The sequence below is a fragment of the Mobula birostris genome, chromosome 3, assembly GCF_030028105.1.
Source record: "Mobula birostris isolate sMobBir1 chromosome 3, sMobBir1.hap1, whole genome shotgun sequence".
In the NCBI taxonomy this organism is placed as follows: domain Eukaryota; kingdom Metazoa; phylum Chordata; class Chondrichthyes; order Myliobatiformes; family Myliobatidae; genus Mobula; species Mobula birostris.
The window spans coordinates 39,041,226-39,061,542 of NC_092372.1; positions in this window are offsets into that span (position 1 = coordinate 39,041,226).

A 20,317-nucleotide genomic window follows, 5' to 3' on the forward strand; every position below is an offset into this window, starting at 1 on the left:
TCTCCTCTACCACTCCCCGGGGTGGTCTATCCGTGGTCACTTCAACACAGGGATCCACTACCAAGAACTGTACCCTGCTGACGGAGGCCTCCTGTGTCTCCAACGTATTCTCCTCCCCTCGTACTTCTCTGATCAGCTAAACAAATGAGGGAGGGGGGGACGTGTCTTACAAGACAGCCGGAGATCCCAAGTGATCTGGTCCTGGGACTGGGCACCTTTCGCTATTTGGTCCTTTCTTAACTGTTCCACCTCAGCCATCTGAATGGTCCCTCTACGCAGCAGAAAAATGTAGGCGGAAAGCTTCTCCCCCTCTGACTGACACATGTTCTGAAACCCTGTCATGAGCTCCATTGGGCTTCCAGTCACACCAAACACCTTCTCTAGTGCTTGCGTGTAGGCCGCAGAAGTGGCAAGGGGGTTCTGTGCCTTTACAGCTCTCACTACGTCAGTAGCCCGCCCCCTCAAACTCTCAACCCATCACTGTCATTTTACATCATCGGAGAACTGCCACTCATCTAACTTCTGAGAGATTTGCTCCACCCGAGTCTCTTCCCCTTTAGGGGTGGGCTTCGTTCCTGAGGACAGGCCGTTCATATGATAGCTGGGACTTTGAAACTGGGCATTTTTCCATTAATTCGCTAGAGAGGTAAGAGCTGCTATCAACTCAGAATTCTCACTCCTCGCAGGGGGACTCATTAGACATTCCAAATCCTTGCTCCACAGAAATGAGAGCACCCTGTCTTTGAAGTCTCCACCCTCAACTACAGGAGATTTGACTTGTGATTCGGCCCGCTCACCTACACTCACTTCTTCCTGGAAAGTATGAACAGCCCACGGCTCCCCTCCCCTGAGCAGCTCCACTGCTGTTACGTCAGTGCTAGTCTGGACTAAAACAAAGTCTTTGCCCGTCATTTTATCAAGCCTCCGCCCTACAATCGCAACTTTTCCTTCAGCTTTAACAGTACTTAAAATTCACATTAACAATCCATCAAAGAGACAAATGTCTACCCCACTCAACACGCACACGTTCGTTACCAGTAACTCCGTGGATCTGCACCACCACTCAACCCTGGAGGCATCCATAACCATGTACCATATTCACTTTAGCAGACAATAGCTTAGCACAGACTTAAACACACAACCCACTGGATCAATGCTCAGGGCAATCACACACCATCCAACAAAATCAATCCCAGACGATACCCCCACTACGTTAGCAGTGAAACCTTTCCTAGGGTGTTACATAATAAATTTACTTTGAACTTTGAGATGTGAAGAATATATTGATGGTGCATCACAACCTAGTATAGAAACACCAATGCCATTGAATGGAAAATCCTACAGAAAGTAATGGATACAGCCCAGCCATCACGAATAAAGCCCTCCCCACCACTGAGCACACCTGCATGGTGTTGTCAAAGGGAAGAAGCGTCCTTCAGGAAGGACCTCCACCACCCTGATGATGCTGTCTTCTCACTGGTGCCATCAGGAAGAAGGTACAGGATTCTCAGCACCCACACCACCAGGTTCAGGAACAGCTATTACCCCTCAACTATCAGCCTCTTGAAGCAGAGAGGATCACTTCACTCCAAATCACTCACCTCATCAGTGAGCTGTTTCCTCACCCTAGGGACTCACTTTCAAGGACCGTTCATCCCAGGTTCTCAATATTTATTTATTTATTTATTATTATTCTTTCTCTTTTTTTGTATTTGCACTATTTGTTGCTTGTTGTGCCTTGGTTGTTTGTCCGTTCTGACGAGTCTGATCTTTCACTGATTCGATTATGTTTCATAGGTTTACTATGCATGCCTGCAAGAAAATGAATTTCAGGTTTGTATATTGTGGCATACAGTATATATAGTCGATAAGAAACTTACTTTGAACTTTGGGCTTTGAAGGACACCCAGATCTCATTGCACCCAGCCTCCTTTCTTAATCACTTGCTGGTCGAATAGAAATCTACCTCCCTGCTTTGTCTTGAAAGTGTATAACCTAACATCATACTGTATCTGCCATACAGCTGCCACTTACTAACCCTTTTCGAATCACAGTGCAGATTCTCTTCATATTTCTTACACTCACTCTCTCACCTAGATTTGTACTGCATGCAACCTTGGAAATAATACAATTAATTCCCTCAGCTAAATTATAAACCATATTATGAATAGCTTGATTCAGTCAAATACTAAATGCTACAGTAACCACTAGTTACTATCTGTTACTCAGAAAAGGACCTGTTTATTCTTACTGTTCATTTCCAGTCTGGCAGCCAGTTCTCTGTCAATGTCAGTATAAACTCCCCTAGTCCCATTTAATTTAATTATGAAGACTGTCCTCTTCTCTAGGACTTTGATGAATGTTTTCGGAATGTCTAAATATGGCACTTCATTTGGTTCTCCCCCATTCACTCTACCCTACCTTAAAACATTCCAGTAAAATTGACAAGCATAATTTCCCTTGTTAAATTCACAAATTTGATCAATCCTGTCACTGTTTGCCAAATGCTCTACGATTATATATTTAAAAATGAATCATAACTGCTATTACGTATTTAAAAAATGGATTCCCAACTATTGGCTCCAGATACCAGGCTAATTTTCCCATAATTGCATGACTTCTTTCTCCCTTATTAGCTACCCTATAATTAGGGCTGATCCAGATCCTGTGACAAGAGTCCTTGACAAGGATGTTCTGGACCCAAATGCTGGAGTACCAGAAGCAAGGATCAAGACATGGTATCAAACTAGATCGAGAACTGAGTATAAAACAAATGCCAGACAATATCACTAGTGGGCTTACGATTGAGCACCGAACCTCAGTTCAGGTGTTCTTTAAATACTCAATTCTTAGCATCCAAAACATGATTGCTAATTAATGGGACTATCCTGAACCCTTAATGGGGCTGTGCCCATTATCCATACTCCGGAGAGTTAGAGCATCTAAATCCTGGAAATTGGCATGGTCAAGAGCATCTCATAACATGACCCCTCTCTGTGGCTGACTCCTGATGGCCCCAGTGGCTCGGAGAGACAGTGATGGTAGTCGTGGATGAGAGCTGGATCCAAGGTGTCTCTTTCAGATACCCAGCACCTCTCCTTGGAGCTGAATCCTTCCCAATCCACAGGGTTTCCCGAACACCTCGAACAGTACGTGGGTCCAAAAGTCTTCTCATTGTGAAGGTCAAAGGGCTAGTACAAACAGGTTTTAATATAGAGAGGTGGAAGGTGGGATTGATCTTTAGGGTCTTGGGGAACTGCAAGGTGTAAGCCACCGGGTTTTATTTCCACAGGACTTTGAAGGTTCCAATGATCTTTGATGCCAACTTTCTAGACTCCACCTGGAGAGACAAATAATGAGTGGACAGCCAGACCCATTGCCCAGGCTGTCTTCTCCTTTGGTTTTCCCTGGTTTCTGCCTACCTGGTAGAGGCCAGCAAAATCTCTCTTGCCTTACTCCATTTTTGCTTGCAGCATTGGATGAGATCCTCAGCCGCAGGGACTCCAAACTCGGCCTCCTGTTCCGGAAAGAGAGACGGAGGATAACTGAACTGGCACTTGAACAGTGACATCCCGCACACCGAGTACCATAAGGTCTTGGGGGCGACCTCTAAACACATCAAATGGTCGCACCACTCCACGGGTCATGCTGAGGCCAGGCACCTTAGGGTACATTCTAAGTCTTGGTTGGTCAGCTCCATCTGGCTGTTGGACTGTGGGTGAAACCCAGAGGAAAGACTTGCTGTTGCCCCAGTCACCTTACAGAACACCAGAAATGTGATGCGAATTGTGAATCATGATCCGAGATAATGTCCATCGGAAATCCTGCAAAGCTAACTTAACCGCAAGAAGCTCCTGATTCATGATATTACAGTTTCATTTTGCTGGAGAAAGCTGCCTGAAAAAGAATGCACATGGGCGCAGATTACCATCTGAAAGTAATCATTGAGACAACACAGTACCCACTCCGATGTCTGAGGTATTCAACTCCACGATGAAGGGAAGGTCTGGGTTTGGTGAAACCAAGATGGGAGCTGATGTGAAACACTGTTTAAACTCTGCAAAAGCAGTCTCCACTTCAGTAGTCCAGACTAAGGGACCTGTGGATTTCTCAGTTAGCATCATCAATGGAACTGCCAATGAGCTGAAGTTCCTGATGGACTTTTGGTAGAAGTTTGCAAACCCCAGGAATCATTGGACTTGTTTGACACTGGACGGTTGTGGCCTATCTCTGACTGCCTGGGTCTTTGTAGGCTCCAACTTGAGATTGCCATTGGAGATGATGAAGCCCAAAAATGAAACGGTTGTCATGTGAAATTTGGACCTCTCCAACCTGACATAATGACCATGGTCTAGAAGCCTCTTTAAAATGTCCCTGACGTGTGTGACATGCTCCTCCATGGACTTTGAAAAGATTAGGATATCATCCAGGTGGACAAAGGCATATTAAGGAGAGAATCCTGGAGCATGTCGTCTATAATGGCCTGAAAAACTGCTGGAGCATTTGGAAGGCCGCAGGCCATAACTGGGATCTCGTAGTGCCCTGACAGTGTATTGAATGCAGTCATCCACTGATGGCCTTCCCATATATGGACCAGATTGTACGCACTCTGTAGGTCTGATTTACTGAATACTCTTGCCCCTTGGAGGATCTCAAAGGCAGTATTCATGAGTGAAAAGAAGTAATGATTCTTGACTGTTCTGTGGTTTAATCCTCTATAATCAATACATTGCTGTAGGCTCATGTCCTTCTTTTGTATGAAGAAGAAGCCTGCACCGGCTGGTAAGATAGGGGGCTGATTGAATCTCAGAGCAAGAGTTTCCTTTATATATTCGTCCATTGTATTTCTCTCTGGACCATACACAACATGTATTATTGACCACTCAGAGGACAAGCACTAGGCAGAAGGTCTATAGTACAGTTGTAATGTTGATGTGGTGGAAGAGTAGAGGCTTTCCCTTGCTGAAGGTCTCTTCAGGTCCTTGTATACGGAAGGAACTTTGACCAGCCTGGGTGTTGCAGGTTCTTCCGAACCCTCCTTCAAAGCTGACTCCTGAGGCTACTTAGGTGGCAGTGGTTTTTCCAACCTCCAAGTCTCCTCCCTGGGTTCATCAAGCACCTTCATATCCTCAGGTGATGGCAATGAGGTGTTATAAATAAATGGCCCTTGCGCCCCTGGGTACAGGCTCCAAGGGTCTGCATTTAGGAGTCTCCTTATTAGTCAGGAGCTGGCAGCTTGATCCTTTAGGCTTCAGCTTACCTTGCAGGTTGTTGGTCTCGGGAGACTCTGGGGGTCAGAACACCACGCCGCAAACATAGTCACTTAGAGTAACTGGACCAAGTAAAGACTCCCCCCTCCTTCCAGTCCATGGATGGGTTATGTCAAGACAGCCAAGGGTGCCTGCGGATCAGGGATATGACTGGTGAGTCAATGATGTAGAAACTAATGTCTTCCACATGATCATCAATCCTCATATGCAACACCACAGTCTGTTGCCAGATCAGCCTGGAACCTCATGGTTGCCCGTTCAAGACAGTTGAGGTCATGGATTGGCTCAACTTTCGCAGTGGTATGTCGAGCCAATGGGCGGTTCCTAAGTCCAGAAAACTACCCCATACTTCAGAGTCCATAAAAACCTTGACATGCCTCAAGATCTTACCCCGGGTTAATTCTGCCTTCAGCACGAAACCCAAATCTGTGGAATTGGGACTGGACAGTCTTAGCAATTCTCCAGGCAGCTGCAGCTTCAGATATTCAACCTGCAGGTGACCGGCTTCCCTGCAGTAATAGCAGCAGCCTTGATCCTGATGTTGGGACCTGTCATCAGCAGAGAGTCTTGTGTAGCCAGTTTGCAAGGGCTTGACATGGTCCCTAGCTGGAGATGGGCTGGTCATGGTCCAAGACAGGGTGGAGGTGTGGGGTGGGAACCGCAGTGGATTGAGGCCAGGCTTGGGCTTTCCCTCTTCAGCTTTATAATGTAGTCACTCTTACACTCTGCCAGACTATTGTCATGATGAATGGACTGGTTGATGAGGATTTCTAAGTCCCCTGTTAGTCCTCCCAAGGCGAGGGCATCCTTTAGTTCGTCATGGGGTCCATGGCAGTACAAAGTGGCCAAGGCTTTCCAGTTCCAGTCACTCTCTTGCGCCAAAGTTCAGAACTCAATAACGTAGTCGGCCGCTGACTGACTTCTGATGCAGCTTCATCAGAATGCTGATGCTCTGTTTGCGCTGGAGGAATGATAAAATACCTTTCTCATGGTGGCCATGAAAAGCTCTGAACTGGCACAAATCTCTGACCTTCATTCCCAGTGCAAGGTGGCCTAGGTGAGGGCTCTCCCAGTCAGGAGAGAGATCATAAAGGCCACTTTTCTGCCCTCTGAATGGAGCTGGGAAGCTGAAGTATTGAATGAGGATGCGGCAGAAAGTACCCAGGTCTCTGTCAAAACTCTTTGGGGTCGAAAGGTTTACTGGCTCCACAGAGCGACCAACGGTCTTACCCAAGCAACTCTGGCATCCTCCTTGCGGTAGCTGGTACATGGCGGCCTGGAGATCACGTAGCTCCAGATTTTCTCTGGAAGTTCTCTCACTGTGATCGGTCACAGAGGCCGAAAGACTCTGATACCCCGCTGAATTCATGTTGGCTCAATCGTACTGTGATGAGAGACCTTGACAAGGATGGTGAGGACCCAAATGCTGGAGTATCTGGAGCAAGGATCAAGACATGGTACCAAACCAGATCGAAAACTGAGCATCAAATAAACGCGAGCTGATATCACTAGTAGGCCTATGATTAAGCACTGAACCTCAGTTCAGGTGCTCTTTAAATACTCAATTCATGGCGTCAAAGACATTATTACCAATTAGTGGGACTGTCCTGAACTCTTAAAGGGGTTGAGCCAGCTATCCATTCTCCAGAGAGTTAGAGCATCAGATTCCCTGAAGCTGGCATGACTGAGAGCATCTTGTAATAGATCCCAAGAATATTGGCAAATGACCACCAACGTCCTTAGTATTTTTAAGGCCAGCACCTTTAGTATTCTATGGCATTGACCATTGCCATTGGTAATGATTGGTCTTCAATCCCATCAATTTCTCCAACATCTTTTCCTTACTAATGTTGCATTTCTTCACAACCTTCCTTTCACTCGGCTGCCAGTTCCTTAGCATCCCTGGCAGAACATTGTGGCAGACAAAACCAAAGTGCCATCTTCCTATTCCCTACAATAATTTCTCTTCTCTCTGGCTATAAGGGGCTTACAATTGCAGTGGACAGCATAGTGACATTACTGCGCCAGAGACCTGAGGTCAATTCTGCAGCTCTCGGTAAGCAACTTACACATTCTCCCTGTGACTGCATGAGTTTCCTCCCACATTCCAAAGTCATACAGTATAGTTAAGCAGGTTAATTGGTCAGATTGGTATAACTGGATGGTGCAGGCTTATTGTGCTGGAAGTGCCTGTTACTGTGCTGTGTTACTAAAGAAGATAATAAAGTAAAATCTGTCTTTACAAATCATTGCTTCTGTTGGGTTATTTATTGGCTACCTGTTAAATGAAAAGTTTTGCTGCAGATTCCATGGAAATGGTTATTATTTTCTACAGTGCAGAAAAATACTTTCTGTTGTTGTCAACTCTAGGGTAGCTGTCAACTGATTTGGAAGTCCCCCTGGGCATTTGATGGTCCACAAATAGCGGGGGCTACTGAGGTGACTTTAAACTAGAATAGTTGGGGGGTGGGAATCAAATTAAAGAGGCTAGGCGAGAGGAGGTTAGTTCACAACAGGGGGATGGGAACCAGTGCAGAGAGACAGAGGGGTGTAAGGTGAGGGTAGAAGCAACAAGTACTATGGAGAAAAGTAAAAGTGGCAGGCCGACAAATCCAGGGCAAGCATTAAAAAGGGCCACTTTTCAGAATAATTGTATAAGGTCTAAGAGAGTTGTAAAAGAGCGCCTGAAGGCGTTGTGTGTCAATGCAAGGAGCATTCGTAACAAGGTGGATGAATTGAAAGTGCAGATTGTTATTAATGATTATGATATAGTTGGGATCACAGAGACATGGCTCCAGGGTGACCAAGGATGGGAGCTCAACGTTCAGGGATATTCAATATTCAGGAGGGATAGACATGAAGGAAGGGGAGGTGGGGTGGCGTTGCTGGTTAAAGAAGATATTAACGCAATAGAAAGGAAGGACATAAGCCGGGAAGATGTGGAATCGATATGGGTAGAGCTGCGTAACACTAAGGGGCAGAAGATGCTGGTGGGAGTTGTGTACAGGCCACCTAACAGTAGTAGTGAGGTCGGAGATGGTATTAAACAGGAAATTAGAAATGTGTGCAATAAAGGAACAGCAGTTATAATGGGTGACTTCAATCTACATGTAGATTGGGTGAACCAAATTGGTAAAGGTGCTGAGGAAGAGGATTTTTTGGAATGTATGCAGGATGGTTTTTTGAACCAACATGTCGAGGAACCAACTAGAGAGCAGGCTATTCTAGACTGGGTTTTGAGCAATGAGGAAGGGTTAATTAGCAATCTTGTCGTGAGAGGCCCCTTGGGTAAGAGTGACCATAATATGGTGGAATTCTTCATTAAGATGGAGAGTGACATAGTTAATTCAGAAACAAAGGTTCTGAACTTAAAGAGGGGTAACTTTGAAGGTATGAGACGTGAATTAGCTAAGATAGACTGGCAAATGACACTTAAAGGATTGACGGTGGATATGCAATGGCAAGTATTTAAAGGTTGCATGGATGAACTACAACAATTGTTCATCCCAGTTTGTCAAAAGAATAAATCAAGGAAGGTAGTGCACCTGTGGCTGGCAAGAGAAATTAGGGATAGTATCAATTCCAAAGAAGAAGCATACAAATTAGCCAGAGAAAATGGCTCACCTGAGGACTGGGAGAAATTCAGAGTTCAGCAGAGGAGGACAAAGGGCTTAATTAGGAAGGGGATAAAAGATTATGAGAGAAAACTGGCAGGGAACATAAAAACAGACTGTAAAAGCTTTTACAGATATGTAAAAAGGAAAAGACTGGTAAAGACAAATGTAGGTCCCCTGCAGACAGAAACGGGTGAATTGTTTATGGGGAGCAAGGACATGGCAGACCAATTGAATAATTACTTTGGTTCTGTCTTCACTAAGGAGGACATAAATAATCTTCCAGAAATAGTAGGGAACAGAGGGTCCAGTGAGATGGAGGAACTGAGCGAAATACATGTTAGTAGGGAAGTGGTGTTAGGTAAATTGAAGGGATTGAAGGCAGATAAATCCCCAGGACCAGATGGTCTGCATCCTAGAGTGCTTAAGGAAGTAGCCCAAGAAATAGTGGATGCATTAGTGATAATTTTTCAAAACTATTTAGATTCTGGACTAGTTCCTGAGGATTGGAGGGTGGCTAATGTAACTCCACTTTTTAAAAAAAGAAGGGGAGAGAAACCGGGGAATTATAGACCGGTTAGCCTAACGTAGGTGGTGGGGAAACTGCTGGAGTTAGTTATCAAGGATGTGATAACAGCACATTTGGAAAGCAGTGAAATGATCGGACAAAGTCAGCATGGATTTGTGAAAGGAAAATTATGTCTGACGAATCTCATGGAATTTTTTGAGGATGTAACTAGTAGAGTGGATAGGGGAGAACCAGTGGATGTGGTATATTTGGATTTTCAAAAGGCTTTTGACAAGGTCCCACACAGGAGATTAGTGTGCAAACTTAAAGCACACGGTATTGGGGGTAAGGCATTGGTGTGGGTGGAGAATTGGTTAGCAGACAGGAAGCAAAGAGTGGGAATAAACGGGACCTTTTCAGAATGGCAGGCGGTGACTAGTGGGGTACCGCAAGGCTCAGTGCTGGGACCCCAGTTGTTTACAATATATATTAATGACTTGGATGAGGGAATTAAATGCAGCATCTCCAAGTTTGCGGATGACACGAAGCTGGGTGGCAGTATTAGCTGTGAGGAGGATGCTAAGAGGATGCAGGGTGACTTGGATAGGTTGGGTGAGTGGGCAAGTTCATGGCAGATGCAATTTAATGTGGATAAATGTGAAGTTATCCACTTTAGTGGCAAAAATAGGAAAACAGATTATTATCTGAATGGTGGCCAATTAGGAAAAGGGGAGGTGCAACGAGACCTGGGTGTCATTATACACCAGTCATTGAAAGTGGGCATGCAGGTACAGCAGGCGGTGAAAAAGGCGAATGGTATGCTGGCATTTATAGCGAGAGGATTCGAGTACAGGAGCAGGGAGGTACTACTGCAGTTGTACAAGACCTTGGTGAGACCACACCTGGAGTATTGTGTGCAGTTTTGGTCCCCTAATCTGAGGAAAGACATCCTTGCCATAGAGGGAGTACAAAGAAGGTTCACCAGATTGATTCCTGGGATGGCAGGACTTTCATATGAAGAAAGACTGGATGAACTGGGCTTGTACTCGTTGGAATTTAGAAGATTGAGGGGGGATCTGATTGAAACATATAAGATCCTAAATGGATTGGACAGGCTAGATGCAGGAAGATTATTCCCGATGTTGGGGAAGTCCAGAACGAGGGGCCACAGTTTGAGGATAGAGGGGAAGCCTTTTAGGACCGAGATTAGGAAAAACTTCTTCACACAGAGAGTGGTGAATCTGTGGAATTCTCTGCCACAGGAAACAGTTGAGGCCAGTTCATTGGCTATATTTAAGAGGGAGTTAGATATGGCCCTTGTGGCTACGGGGGTCAGGAGGTATGGAGGGAAGGCTGGGGCGGGGTTCTGAGTTGGATGATCAGCCATGATCATAATGAATGGCGGTGCAGGCTCGAAGGGCTGAATGGCCTTCTCCTGCACCTATTTTCTATGTTTCTAAATATTGATCAGCTCAGATGGTAGTGTCTATGGGGAAGGCAGTTCACCCTTCACTCCAAAATAGAGTCCAAATTTCCTCAGGAGATCTAATTGAGCCTTTGCTGGGATTGAGATAGGGTGAGTAGAGCAGATGTCTCAGAGCAGCTACAGATCATTCTTGGGGGGGGCGGGAGGCTGGAGTACATGGGTACCAATAACATTCTGTAGTTAAAAAGGGGGAAGAACCCTGCACAATGTATATAGGGATTTACAGAAGAGATTACAAAACAGGATATTGAAAGTAGTAATCTTCTGGTACTACATGCTACTCAGGACAGGATTAAGAAGGAGATCAGATGAATGAGTGGCTCAGGAACTAGTGCTGAGAACAGAGTTGCAGCTTCTGACATCATTGGAACCTCCTCTGGGGCAGGTGTGACCTGTATACAAGGGACGGGTGTCGTTTTCACTGAAAATGCCCACTGGGACAGGTGCGGCCTGTACACAAGGGACGGGTGTCATTTTCACTGAAAGGGAACCAGTATCCTGGCCAGAAGGTTTGCTAGTGCTAAGAGGGGCTTAAGCAAGCTTGGCAAGGGTGTTCGGAACCAGAGCACCAGATAAGATAGTGGAGAAATTGAGAAGAAGGTGGGTTTCATGACCTGTAAGAACAAAGAGGAGGAAGATAATAGACACAATTGGATAGATGGGTTGAAGTGTGTGTATTTGAATGCTAGGAGTACTATGGGCCTGGGTGATGAAGTTAGAGCATGGATCAGTACATGGAATGCTATTGTTGTTTCCGTAACAGGCACTATGTTGAGAGAGTGACAGGAATGGATGCTTAACATTCCAGGGTTTTGATGTTTAAGAAGAGATTGAGTAGGCAGAAGGGATTAATTTAGTTGGACACTCAATTATTTATTTAATAGTTCAGCACAATATTGTGGGGTAAAATGCCTTTTCCTGCGCTGTATCTATGTTCTATGACTTACAAGGAAGCAGGGTGATAACTAAGAATTATGATAGGTTATTACTTTCTTCTTTTAAAAAGGGAGAAGGGGATAAAGGCTTGTACATCCGATGTGCTTCACAAAGATGCCTCAGTATAACTGTTCGTTCTTAAACTGGCATTGACATATTGGCTCTGATCATGGCTCCTTTCATAGTCCCTCTATAGAAAATCTATGATGCCTCAAATTAGTGATATTTTTACAGATATTGTCTGCCATACATTCCTATAACAAAATTGATAAAAAGGGTGCAGCTTCTTTTTTCATTTTATTAAACGTTAGAACATAGAAATGTACAACACTAAAACAAGTCCTTTGGCCCACTAGGTCTGTGCCAACAATACTGCTAATTGAAATTAATGCTATTTGGCTTTACATGGTCCATCCCTGTTCATATCTCCCTAAATATTCCTTGAACAATGCCATCACATCTTTTCCTACCATCTTCCCTTGCGGCACATTCCAAATGCCTTGCCAATCTCCTTTAAACTTCTCGACTCTCATCTTAAACCTGTGCTCACTTGTATTCATCTTTCACATCCTGGGTAAAAAAATAATTCTGACTATCCAATCTATCTATGCCTCTCGATTTTACTTACTTCAATCACTCTGTTCCTTCCCCCTTGGAGAAAGTCATCCAAGTTTGCCCAAACCCTCCTTATTGCTAAATCCATCCAGCCCAATCAAAGTCATGGTGAATGACTTTTGCACCCCGTCCAAATTCCCTCCATCCTTCCAACAACGTAGTGACCAAATTTACCCACTATGTGACTGAACCAAAGTTTGTACTCAGACTACTTAACTTTTATACTCAACGCCACACATTTTTAATACCTGCTTGATTACTAGCAAGTCAGACAAACTGCTAGAGAAAGTCAGCAAATCAGGCACGATTTATGGAGGGGAATAAGGTTTTGGGCTGAACTCCTTCATCAGGACTGGAAAGGATGGAGGCAGAAGACAGAATAAGATGGTGGGGGTGGGGAGGTGGAGAAGGGTTCGCAAGTTATAGGTGAGACCAGATGAGGGTGAAGGTGGGTGAGTGGAGGAGGGGGATGAAGTAATAAGGTGGGAGGTGATTAGTGGAAGACGTAAAGGGCTGAAGAAGAGTGAATCAAATAGGAGAGGATAGTGGACCATGGAAGAAAGGGAAGAAAGAGAGTCACTAAGGGAGGAGATGGGCAAGTGAGGAGAGGAGAAATGGTCAGAGAGGGAACCAAAATGGAGAATAAAAAATAAGAGAGGGTGATAAGGAGAATTTAGCAGAAGTTAGAGAAATCGTTATTCCTACCATCAAGTTGAAGGCTACCTAAATGGAATATGAGTTGTTCCTCGTCCAACTAGAGTACAACCTCATCGTGGCTGTAGATGAGCCATCAGACATGTTTCTGTTTAAGATTGATTATTATTTTTTTCATCATATAATAGTGATACTTGCTTCAGAATGTAACCCATGCGTGCCTTCATAAGCTTGCTAGGGGTGATTCCTCCCATAAGTGGACCCACAGCTTCTGGCAATTCAGCACAAAAGGAAACTTTAGGTCCCCTGCTCACGTTTTTTCTCCTTCGGTTAAATGTTACTGAAGTCAGGAAAATTCGATATCGCAAAACGAACTGCTACTTCCACCCCACCCCTCAGATATACTGAGAAGTTGCACACCCAGGCAGCCATGTGTTAACTTCCAGTATGTAAGGTGTTAAGTTAGCGAAGAACAGTTTATGAGTCACAATGAAAAAGTTAATGTTTTACTGTGTTTGAATAAGTGCAGAATTATCAAGAAATAATCAGAGAAACTAATGGTTAACTGTGATGCTAATACATTTTAAATATATAAAAGGAGGATGAATTTGAATAAATTTTTTGCACCTTGTGATATATAATAGCAACTGCTCAGTGAGGAGGACTTATGCTAACAAGAACAAATTGAAAAACATACGACCTCACTCTATTAGCCCTGACTAGCATGTTTGATTAGAACATTCAACACACTCTCCATTGTAAATGTGATTGATAAATGCTGAAGAGAATTTGTCACAACAACATAGGCTACACCCAGTGGGACATCAATATGCTCCATTTAGTCACCAAAGCAGTGCCTCCTGTACTGGTTTGTCACATAAAATTAAGACTAGCCACTAACCAGCTATGGAGACATCAGGCAGGCTGTGTAATATATGCATATTAGTCACATGCTTAACAATTTGGGCTGTCAGGCTTGATCAGTGCGGTGACCTCTGTAGCAGGAGTTGAATTTTCTCGTGCGGCTGCAGCAAGCTCAGCTGTTACAGCTCCCAGTCCATTTCCTCTTGGATTTGTGCACAGATGCACAGCCTTAAGCTATAATCTGTGGTCTCATCCAAATGACAAACTGCTCACCATAGATTATTGCATTATATTAAGTACCACAAGTCTGTAAATTACTGTGATCTGCTGATCGGCCCAACCGTCTGCCTGCAGATACATGGGATTTGCTGCTCGACCCCTCTGTCATGAAGAATTTAGACCTCAGATAAATATCTGGCTAAATGTTAGATGCCAATGTCAATCTACTGTGTGTGCCAATAAATTTACTATATTTGCTCTTTTTCACTAATCCCCAAGGTGCTAGGAGTACGCTGTTTTATGTTACAAACTTTTAAATCTCTTTTCTGTATCATGAAAGTATGCACTAAATCATTAAGTTTATTAGAATTATTCATACTGAGCAGTGAAAAGAGTGAACACTTCTGGCATTATAGAAATATTTAGGAAATAATAATAGCAAGCTGAAAGCGTTGAACTGGAATCATATACATGGATAAATTATTAAATTGTCATTTATATGTTATATTTTATCTTTGAGTCAAAAGGAATTTTTCTGTTTGGATTGCAGTTTGAGAAGACAAACATTATGCCTATCTAGTACCTACACTGTGCCTGCATGTGGCAGGTACAGTAAGTTACAGTGGCTGCAAGGAACCCTCTGAAGAAGTAAGTTATAGAAAGAGGACAGTTTGAATGAGTTTCGTTTTACTATTACAAATACCATGGAAACTTAAAAAAAAGTAAATACATACAAATTATTTTTACCGGAATCTCTGACGTTAATATATTAGTTTGTTACACAATTCCTTGGCTGTTTTACTTTATCTCTCAAATCTATTGACATTATGGTTCAGCACATCCCATGTGTCTGCAGAATCAAATGTATCTTTCTTCACAATGCCAACAATAACTTCCATTGATATCCTTCTTTAGTATATTAAAATATTACAAAGGATGATTGTCAAACAATATTGGACATTGAGGTATGCAGGAAAGAATTAGAGCAAAAAAAATCAATAACTTGGCCAAGAAGCAGGTTTTAAAGAGTATCTGAGTGTTGTATCCTTCTTATAGTCAAGCATAACAAAATTCTCGTACCTACCTTTTTCTCTAAGTGAGCTGCTGCACTGCTTTTTGCACAATTTTCCTCTTCAAGTATGTAATTTGTTTTCATCTGAAAGATCCTGGAGAACCTCTATCCTTTCAGCAGTTTCCAAGTCAAAATAACCAGCATAGATAGTAAACATACTTCTTCAATGCGTGTATTATTGCAATTTGGCAAGATAGCTTAACTTTTATATGGCATGAAAATTCATTGAAGAAAGTCAAGAAATAGACAGAGACCTAAATGGTTTGAAGGTAAATTAGGAAGAGATAATAAAACAGATAATAAAAGCTACCATAATTATGTAAAATTGATATGTAAAAATGTAAAAATTTTTATGTAAAAATGATAGTGATGATAAACAAATTTTTTTTTTCATCCCAGCCAAAAACACATAAATCATCTCAGAAAATGTGGAGAACCAAGACCATTGTGAGAATGAGGAATTTGGCATTGTGTTAACAAAGAAATAGCACCTAATGGTCTCCTTCTTAGGGTTTAATCATGGATGGGTTAATTTTGATTGTTATATGTTCTTATGAGTTTAGAATAGTGTCTGCAGATTGAAAGAAAATTATTATCATTATTCAAGAAAGTGGGCGGAGAAAAAAAACACTGAATTATAGGTCAGGCAAAGTCTATGGAAAGAAAGAGAGAGTTAACAATTCAGGTCAAAACCCTTTCATTGGGCACATTCTGACAAAGATTAGTCAATTTAAAATGTTAACTTCATTTCTTTTTTCCATGGATGCTGCATGACTTGCAGAGCATTTATAGGACTTTTTGTTTTTATTTTGGATTTCCAACATCTGCACTTTTTTCTTATTTCACAGGAATTATAGACCAGTTAGTCTGATATAAGGAATGAAGTACAGTTCAAATTTATTATTAAGGTCCTAACAGTTTGACATAATCAAGATGGGAAAAAAAAGGTCAAGCAAATTTATTTGAGTTGTTTTTGAGGATGCAAATAGCAAAATAAATAATAGTGAATGAGTTTTTGAAATATATTCAAATCTTTAAAAAGGTATTGAGTGAGGAGCAATACAAAATATTAATAAAGAAAATTGGATTATATAAAAACATGGATGATCTATGTTAGTGTCTTAATATGGTTCCTTAAATTTGTCATAGCTGGGAGGGGGGAGTAATGGGGATAAGTTTCCACTACCTATTAAATGCTCCCAATGGCATACATCTGAAGTAGCCTCTGACAGCCAAGTCTGGCTCCTAGCCTTTGCATGTGGCTTGGCTACTAAGCCCAGAGGAACCATTTCTACTGACAGGAGAAGGGGCAAAGGTGGGTTACTGGCGCCTTAGAACCAGTTGTTTTGGGCAGATGGACCTCATCAGCTGTGATTGGCAGCTCATCCAAGAGAAGGAAAACTCTGATCTCAAACCTCCACTGCCTTGCAGCTATATCCACTGATGGGAACCTTCAGGAGTAAACCCTGAGGAAAAGTCCAGAGCTGAAGTCCCTAAAGCAGTCCTACATTGAGTTCAATTCTGATTGGCAGCTCTTGTGATGCCACAATTGCCAAACTGTATCAATGGTTCATATTCATCAGCTGTGTGGAGAGGAGGGGCCTGCTGCATGGGCTTGCCCTCCTTTTTGCACTGTCCTGGCTTGTATTCTAGCTTGTAACAGCTAGGACGCAACAGCCATGGCCGACCCCCAACCAACGGGGGCACCTATGTCTTAGATTTGTGAAATTAGTGTAGTATATTGAAAGTTTCTAATGATCCATATCTAGGCAGGAATGTGATCTGTGAGGAAGTTGTAAAGATGTAAAAGTAGGTAAGCTAAATCAGTAGAAATTAGTTAAATGTAAGGCAATGTAAATAAATTTGACATCATCAATAGAAAGAAAATAAATGCAAATCAAAAGAGACACAGAAATATTAGTAATCAAATGGATGTAGCTTTACAGAAGTCATAGAAATTTTACATGCAGGTACAGCAAGCATTAGGGGACCAAAATGCATCATAGTATCTAGAGATATTGGAGTGGAAGAGTAAGGAAGTATTGCTGCAGTTGTGTAGACCTCAGTGAAATGACACTTAGGATACAAAGCATAATTTTGATGCCCTCGAAAAGGGAAGGAAAAATATATTTTCTTCAAATGGATTGGTTTTTGGGATGGAAGATTTTTCTTTCTGAGAAATAATTTTCTCAAAGACTTTTGGAGAATGTGAGGTGATCTTATTAAAGAACACACTAATATTAAGTGACTTCACGGATAGATTCTGAGAGGATGTTACCTCTGGTGAAGAAATCTAGAATGGCACAATGAATGTTGTTATCTTTATAGAGCTGAAATTATGAGGAAGATTTTACCCAGATGGTTGCAATACAGTGAAAAGTTTATCTTGCATACCTTTCATGCAGATCAGATCATCACAACGTGCATTGGGGTAGAACAAGGTGGAACATTAGCAATGCAGAATAAAATGTAACAGTTACAGAGAAAGTGCCATGCAGATAACATTGGGGTGCAAGATCATAACAAAATAGATTGTAAGATCAAGAGTCCAATTTACCACCCTAGTTGTGCAACACACATAAAATGCTGGAGGAACTCAGCAGGTCAGGCAGCATCTATGAAGAGAGGAATTGACATTTTGGGCCAAAACCCTTTGGCAGGATTAGAAAAAAAACCTTTTTTTTTTCTCCAGTCCTGCCGAAGAGTTTGGTCCCGAAACGACGACTGTACTTTTTTACCCACAGATGCTGCCTGGCCTGCTGAGTTCCTCCAGAATATTGTGTGTGTTGCTGGGATTTCCAGCATCTGCAGAGTTTCTCTTGTTTACCATACTAGGGCTTGAGCAAGCACTTGAACCAAGTGTTCCCACTCAATAAGATCTGGTCTGATCTGATTTTTGGTCTAAATCACACTCTCCTTAACATCTCCCTTAACTCTATGTTATCTCAACAGTAAATATCCTTAAAATCTTAATCAGAGTTTTCACAATTCTCAATGAAAGTGAATTCCACTGAGGAATTAACGTTCTCAAGTGACTGATCCCACGTCCTGAAACTTATTTTCTAGCTCTAGACTACACAGCACGGAAACATCTTTACATATAAGCCCAGTAAAATTTCAAAGAGTCTCATAGAGGTTCATAGACAGCTAAACACAGCAAACCAATGGGGAATGTTAATTAGAAACAGATAAATTTCACAACAAAACGTATATTGTATTTAAATACATTGAAATCAATTCATCAGGCTTAACATTAGTTGCTCAACCAAGAGTTCCTCATCCAGCAGTCTGACAAAAATCAAACTTGCCTAAAATGCACCAGGCAAACTCAAAAGGAGTGGAATTCACTGCCTCTAAGTCAAGAGTATTTAAGTAATATTCTAAATAATGAATAGTTAGTATTCAGTATGCCACCTTCTCATTCTAAACAATGTCTCCTACAAGACAAACATAACGACATTGCTGATTAATTAGCAGGCTTCAACCTCCAGCACTCAGAAGTGATTTATTAAGACACATCTTTAACATGAAGCAGTGTTCTGGCTGGATTAATGTAGTCTGGCTGAGGATCTCACTAAAATATTGCACTTATAGTGCATAAAGTATTAACCCTCTGTGATCCCCTGCCTATTTCAGGTGACAGAATAATTATTGCATGAAACGAACATAAACATATATGGACTACCAAGGTACTTTCTAAAATATTGATTTTATTTTTGAGTTATCACAACTATTAATGTTAAAAAGAAAGACATTTTCATCACCATAATGTTAGTATTTTACATGAACACAGTTCAAAATACTAAAAGTTCAGGTCTGAAATATAAACTTTGTGAACCAAAACAACATTTGTAATAAGTTTGATTGGAATGTCTGTTACAACTTGAATAATCTTGTCATTTAGTGACATAATGACAATGAGCAGTGTATTTTCAAGATTCTAGATGCTCTTTGAGGATTCAGTCTGAAATAACATTCTAAATAATTAATACAGTACACCGCACTTACCCTGGCTGTTGCTTATCTATCTCTTTTTAAGCATATGTTGTTATATTCAGAGGTTGGTAGTAAATCATTGTGCAGTATCTCATGTGGAGAGAAAGATTTGCTTAGATTTCATAATACTCAAAGTGTCTATTCTAGAATATTTAAACAATAATAGAGGCTTCAGAATTAATAGTTCCATAAGCTGATCAGCTTCAAACGCTCCTGTAATACATCTCATATAGCTTCATAGCAAAATGTTCGGCAAAATGGCAACAGCTGTTTCAAACCATATGGTAATAATGGAAGTATTCAGAAGTCTTCAAAGGGTGATTTCTCACATGGGTTAAGTGATAAAATTTTCCTTTGACTCTGCAACTTTGGCAAACAGTAAACACCTATAAATCTTGCAATTTCCAGACATTACTCTCATTTTAAAATACAACAAACAAAAATACACATAACTGAAAGGCAAATGAGCACCCTTCATCTGACTTTTTAAATTTACTTTTGCCGTATGAACATTGAACTATGAATGCACATCTTAAATAACAAAAAATCTTCTGGAAGAACTCCATGTATCAATCAGCAACTATGGGAGGAAAGGAATTGTCAATGTTTCAGGTCAAAACCCTGCAACAGGGCATGTGAAGATGGATAATGGTGATCATATCAGTCTCTGTCATGCTCTGTTATACTACTACCCTACTTTTCATGCTCATGTGCATTTTATTAAAAAAAAATCCGCCCCAAGCAGGAGAGACTTTTTTATTTCCATTTGCTCTGGTAAGATTTCAGATGAATGCCTATACATTGCAATATCATGTTCTAACCATAATTAAGAGGGAAAATTTCTAACCTTTCTTTTATAAACTCAGATGCAGGTATAGATGACGTGATATGTTTTGAAGACTAGCAGAGGAAATTTCATATTCAATATTTATCCACCTGCACTATCAAGTCAATTTAACTGTCTATTTATTGTTTGAGAAAATTTGCTGCATGAAAATTGGAATGCCAGATCCCGACCAACTTTGATATTATTTCAAAGATAATTCATTGACTTTGGCACAATTTGGTACATCTTAAATAAAG